General features: G+C 42.3%; 1 pseudogene; it reads right to left on the bottom strand.

Moving 5' to 3' along the window:
• Positions 1 to 4171: 4171 nt before the first annotated feature.
• On the bottom strand, positions 4172 to 4290 carry LOC133505436 (5S ribosomal RNA; annotated as a pseudogene).
• Positions 4291 to 6805: the final 2515 nt, after the last annotated feature.

The following is a 6805-nucleotide window of genomic DNA, read 5'->3' as shown; positions in this document are numbered from 1 at the left end:
GAGACTTCAATCTTGCACCTCTTATCTAATCTACGCACCAACAGCTTCAAACAACAAATGCATTGTTAAAGTGATCAAGAAATAAAGTTACCTAAGAAATCTAATGTGCTTTCCATTGCGCCACATAGCGTCATAGCATGTGACTTACTTGGCCCCGTATACACCATTTGATTTAATTATAATGTGCAAGTCGAAATGTTACACAACACTCTGGAACCCAGTAGAGTATCCTCACAAAGTTTCCGGTCGAAGTAAACTTGAATGCACTGCAATAGTAACATGTCAGCTCTCTTGCCATCAAAGTACTAACATCTTTTGTTTTGGTGTGCACTGTTGTTATGGCAACAAGATAATCACACAGTGACCAGCATGTGTCCATTAATAACCACTCATGGAAGGATTAATACTTCCATTTCAACAATAGTGGCTATAATGCCGCAATAACAAAAAGTCATTAAATGTACCATTGTTCGGGCTCATTTAACTCTTACTTATTGAAGGAGAACATTTTATACTGGAAAAATTCTAATGCGCCATAGTGCTGTTTCAGTTTTGTTGTTGTTCAGAACAACACACAAATTGTGCAGTTTAATTAGGTATTAAAAGTTTGTGCAGAAGGTCTTTGTTCTCATTCTGGCGGCGGTGAAAAGCAGCTTGGGAGCTGACTCACAGCAGACGTCATGACCTCGTTCCCAATATGTCCCACCCGCCACTATTTTTTTGCGTGCTTAACAACTCGGCTTTCCTGATGTTCTGTTGGCGGATGTCCTGCAGACCCACAAAAGAAAGAAGAGTTATCAGTGAAAGCTGTTGTTCTGTCAGAAGCACCACAGACATTTCTGAGAACTCCCTGGAGAATTTGGTGAAAGCAAATGAGAGACATTTTGCTTGTAAACTTCATCGGGAGTGAAAGAAGACATTGAGAATGTCAAGGCAAAGGCTGTGAGATGAGAAGAAGTGAAAGGAACTCGCTAGTACTATTGTTGTAATTTGCAGTGGCGTAAAACTGCACTGCATCATCCTATGAGCTGTTTCTCTGGCACTAAACTTTCTTTCCCATTGTTTTCTCTCAGCCATCATATAAATCCAAGCCAGGATAAAAGTCCAAACAATATGATCTATTGTATTCTATTCCATTTGAAAAAATGTCCATCATATAGTTAGCATGTGCAAGAATTCATCATGGCCAGACAAATCAACAAGATATAATTGGTATCTGATTTTATTGCAGCCATTAAATTGTTTATATCACTCTTCTATAAAATGACAACAATAGCGTTAGCCCACTTCAGTTCTCAGGAGCACAATTCCACTTTTCCATGTTTTCGCTCCCTAAGATATCACCGTGGAAAACTGTGAACAGGAAGGCAGTCAGCAGGACTTCAACGGGGTTAACAACTATATGCCAGCATAGACATAACTCTAATTTTCCATGGTTCAGCTGGACTCACTTTTGGGCAGTTGCTATCCCTCTTCCAATTATTACTGTGGCAAACTGGAAAAATAATCTCACAAATGATTTTTAAAGAACGGGAATTGTGGATGTGATTTGAAAATGCTGGCTTGAAGGGAATTTAAAGAGTGCAAAAAAGTGGACCTGTCCAGATAAAAGATAAAAGAAAACAAACATTTGTTGGAAACCCAAGTCACAGAGAAAGGAACAATACATGCGAAGTTACTGGTATTTTAGATGTTAAAATGCCAGCAGGAAACATTTTGTAGGTGACAAAAAGTGGACACGTCCGGAAAAATGACGCAATGCGTAACCTCGACCACTCTTATTGATGAAAATATGTGACTGTTTTGAACTGAGTCGTCATACGTCTTGTTATCAGGTCTCGCTGTCAGCCCAGCAATCCTAGGTAGGTCCAGACATGTAGTCTGGACAGTGTCTGGGGTCAAGGCCCTCCTACAGAGCCCTCCTCATGGGTCACATCCTGTCCAAAATGGGGGAAAAACAAAGGGGCGGCGGGGGTCTTCTTACCGTGAGATGTGGGAGGCAGAATGCCAAAGGTCAGGACTGCTTTCTCAGGTTTCAAAGCTTGCTCGAGGGGGGCTGAGGTGATCAGGTCATGGGGGGTAGTTTAGCTCTAGTTAGGGCCACTGTGTCGCTGCACATCACGGTAATGGCTTCCGCAATTAAACACTAAATATGGAAGCAGTTATATCCTCTGTTTAATAGGGGAGGGTTGAGAGGGCCGATGATGGAGCCCCCCTTTTAGGCCTCTTACCTGCTGTGCGGTGAAGCACATGCTCAAAGGGAGATTGTACTCGGTGTTGTTGTCTTACTGTGGGATTAGTCGGCAATCAAGCATTGAGGGCAGCTCAGATTTTTCGGCCTGAGTGGACAAACACAACCCCAGTCTGAGCTCAGTTTGCAATAAAAGACTTGTGGCTCCAGTGTACTCGCCCTTGAGTATTTGTGGAAGTGCAAATGTCTGTGGAAGATGGATGGTAGAGTGGAAAAGGCCGTTGGAGTTTAGGAAAGCAACACGAAGGGAGACTACTGGAAAATGCACGTTTACACACAATTGCTTAATTCACAATTCCAATTTAGACAGCGTGGTCAAGTGACGCAATTCTGATTTTTTGCACTCAGGTTGTTATGGCCACCTAGAGAAGATTAAAGAAATGCGTGGAGTCAAACATCTTAAGATCGGAATCAGAGCACTCCAAATGTGGATGAAAAGCTTACAAGCATCCAATGCTGCAATTTAACTTTTTGACTCAGAGGAGAGCAGCCCCGAACTTCAAATTTTAGAGGCGCAAAGAAAAAAATTAAACCTGCCACACACTGAGCGATGCCACCAATCCCAACTGGACTCTCATCCAATCTGCTCGGTGACTCGCTTTCATGAGGAATTGACGTTTTGCCACTGGTTTCGCACTAATGGCCAATCAAAATATGCACATGCAAAAAATAAATTGCCACGTTTTAAGCCAGCCAGACCCACCGTATATTATGTTTTCCAACAATACTGACCTATATTTATACCTGTTGATGAAATTGCAAGGTTTGCAGTCTCCGTTGCCAAAATGCGCACAAGTGATGTAGTGTACATAGCGTGCCGGGAATGACGCCAATGCAGTCTCTCGCTCTCTTCTTCGCTCTCACATGCTTCGTCTCTTGGTAGCAACCCATTTTTTTTCATTTTCCATCAAGTTGCAGTATGTTTCAAGGTTTAATAAAAGTGACACAGTTCAACATACTGTATGTGGAGCTTCAAAAACTCACACAATCGCTACACAAAGGTCGTACGTTTCTGTCGCAACACATTGGTAGATCAAAGCAGGGGTGTGAGTTGCCAGCTGTCATATTTTTTTGCTAAGGTCTATTGAAGTCAGGTTCAGCCTTGTCATGCGGTATGTGGTGAGATCTAGGGACGCACATTGTAAATCAACTTGTAAATTAAAGAGACACATTTCCGCTTATTATTTTAACTGCATTACTGATAAGTACTTCGGTGATAAATGCAGAAACTACAATGCAATAGATGTGGCAACTCAATAATTATAATACTGCTTACAGTATATTCAACAAAAAAAAACACTACAAAAAGAAGGCATGTTGATGTTTACAGCAGTTGCTAATCCAGTAGTAACTGCACTATCGCCGAGTTTCATGTTTCTCGCATGTTGTGGGGTATCAGCACCAGACTTAGCAGTCTCAAATCTTTTGTGAACTTGTGCAGCCAACTCATGCTGAAAATAGAATTTCCTGCCTGTTTGAATGAATCCAAGTGACCAAAGGTTAAAGGATACACACGGTGCCCTAATAGCTAACAAGTCTGACTCAGAGTCATTCGGTCTTGGGTTGAAATCTTAGTTCAGGTCCTGCTAAGTGGAGTGATCTCAGGGTCCATTCTTAGACTTTGAATTGAGCCACTGAAAAATTGGACTTGGCCAACACGTTTTTTTAAGTGCAAAACTGTGGAAGTAAATTAGTTCAAATTCAAATCCTGGTGGGACTAATTTACTTCCGTAAAAAAACGAATAAAGAAAAGTACATCTTTCAGATGTATACTAGTCTTCTTTTTCTTCTTTTCCTTTCAGCTTGTCCCGTCAGGGGTTGCCACAGCGTGCCATCTTCGATGAACGCATATTTGTTTGGCACAGTTTTACGCCAGATGCCCTTCCTGACACAACCTCTCTGCATTTAGCCGGGAAGAGAAGCTTACAGCATCTGGTATTCCCAAGCGGTCTCCCATCCAAGTACTAACCAGGGCCAAACCCGCTTAGCTTCCAAGATCTGACGAGATCGGGCTTTCTCAGGGTGGAATGGCCGTAAACCCAGATGTATACTAGTCTAAATCATGGTTTAGTTTCAATTTGAACATAGGTCGCAGTCCATTTTGCACTCACTACATTTTTGCTTGAGTGCCAGTGGATCTATTTATTATCTGTCATGAAATTTTGATAGATTGGACGGATGTTTGGACTTGGACCGTTGTTGTACCAAACCTTCAGCGGCAGCTATAAAACTAGCGACTTGGAAAGAATTGGAGGTAGAAAACAAAAAGAAATAGATAGTTGGAAAGAGGAATGAAGCAATAGGTCATTCTTCTGGCTCTGGAACCGAAGAATATGTGATTATAAATATGTGCTTTGGTGCGCTCACATTGAGAACGTGAACGCGCATACTCAGACGGAAGAGAAAGGCCAAAGCCAAGAAAGGCAGTTTAGTGAGGCCTTGTGCCACACAAGAGAAGAGAAGGCAGCCAAGAGTGAGGAAGCACAAGTTACAAAACGTTCTGTAGCAAAAGAACTAGAACAGGCATGTCCAGACTACGGCCGGGGGCCATTTGAGTCCCACCGTTTGTTATTTTAGAAGCCCCCAGCATAAACCAAAATCAGAACATTACATGGCCTGTATCATTCGTGTTTGTGTGTTTCTACACTGGGTGGTTGAAGAGGAGAAGAAGTTTGTTTTTCAACCCGTGCTTGTTTTCACCAATCACTCATTGCTCGGTAATGCGTAATAATGCTTTGGATTGATGTACAATAATTCTTCTATATTAGCAAAAATGGAAAGAAATTACAATTGAAATAATAAAGTGGTGGAACAGTGGAGCAGCTGGTAAAGCATTGGTCTCACAGTTCTGAGGACCCGGGTTCGATTAAGCCCCCCCCCCCTCTGTGTGGAGTTTGCATATTCTCCCCGTGCCTGTGTGGGTTTTCTCTGGGCGCTCTGGTTTCCTCCCACATCCCCAAAACATGTTAGATTAATTGGACACTCTAAATTGCCCCGAAGTGTGATTGTGAGTGTGGCTGTTTGTCTCTTTGTGCCCTGCGATTGGCTGGCAACCGGTTTCGGGTGTACCCCACCTCCTGCCTGTTGACATTTAGGATGTGCTCCAGCACTCCCCACGACCCTCGTGAGGATATGTGGGAAAGAAAATGGATGGATGGATGAATGATAATAAAGTGTGCATTCGGAGTGTCCCAATGAATAAAGATGAACTGAATAGCATGCATCCTGATTTATTGCTCCATTTTCTGGTCTATGTAAAGGATATACTGTATCTTATTACAGATATATATGAAAACAATAATAAAAAAGCAGAAGAAGTAATGAAATTTGAATGATTGGATTATGTCTTTGTTGTAAATGCTTCTTGATCCTTCTGATACACAAGTCATTTGAGGTTATGTACAGGATATGATTAGCAGGAAGACCATAGAAAGTGACTAAACCATTGAGATCTTGTCTATGTGATGGGTGGTGGAAACAACTTTCTTCCTCCTGGGTAAATGTCTAAGCGCAACTGCACACTGCCTGGTCAGCCAGCAATGGCAGAACATAAACAGAGTCATGTGTGGAGCTAGTTCACCTCCACAAAACACTCAAGAGATGCTTTTTGGTGTTTAGAAACAGTTGAGGCAATCCAACAAGCCTTGTGCAACCCCCCCAGGTTAGACCACAAACGACATGTCTGGCACTATCCAGGTACAGAGTTAGAAAATCTGGCGCTTCAAACGGTGTTTGTTGGAGTTGAAGTTGTAAAACGATCAACTTGTTGTTTTGTGAAGCACTCAAGCAGGTGTTATCTCACTTTAGCGATAAAGAACTTTGTGCACAGCGTGGCGTGACGCAAGGGAAGGAGACCCAGCAGGTCAGGTTTACATAAGTAACTGCACGCGCGGACACACACACACACACACACACAGCCTGCAATACTGATCCAGATGTGGTGTGTGTGTGTGTTGCACTCTTGATAGATACAGAGAAAGACAGTCTGGACACCAGCGCCTCTGTTTCCCATCACTGTGAATCCACTCAACATGTGTTCTGAGTGGCGGCCAACAACTCACGCTGATCCACTTAGTCAGAGCAAACGGTCAGGATCAGTCAAGCCGTGATGGAAGGAAACACTTCGGACTGTGACCGCTCAATAACGGTTATCAGCGTGAGGCTTGAATGCGTCATTGTCAGATAAAAGTCCAAACTGACCATTTGGAAAAAAAATGCAACCCTGGCATTCAATGTGGGAATTCATTAAAAAAATAGCATCAAGGTCCAAATAATCCTGTTGAACCGAGCAAACATGATCAAAAAAAATGTGACAGGATACTTCACACATGCAAGTTTTGCATTGGAATGGAAGTTAACAGCTATTAATTCAGAATGTTGATACCATGATGATGGGCCCAATGGAAATAGTTGAAGAGCATTGATATTTTAATTGGACGGAAATGAAATACGTGAGTGTTTGTGTGTGTGTTTGTGTGTGTGTGTGTGGTGTGTGTGTACCAGGTTTAAATAGCTAATACATAAGATAATAAATTATCTTTCTTCAAAATACAC

The sequence above is a fragment of the Syngnathoides biaculeatus genome, chromosome 8 (genome assembly GCF_019802595.1).
Source record: "Syngnathoides biaculeatus isolate LvHL_M chromosome 8, ASM1980259v1, whole genome shotgun sequence".
NCBI classification, from domain to species: domain Eukaryota; kingdom Metazoa; phylum Chordata; class Actinopteri; order Syngnathiformes; family Syngnathidae; genus Syngnathoides; species Syngnathoides biaculeatus.
Note: the sequence above shows the minus strand (reverse complement) of the source record. Positions and strands in the feature narration are given on the sequence as shown.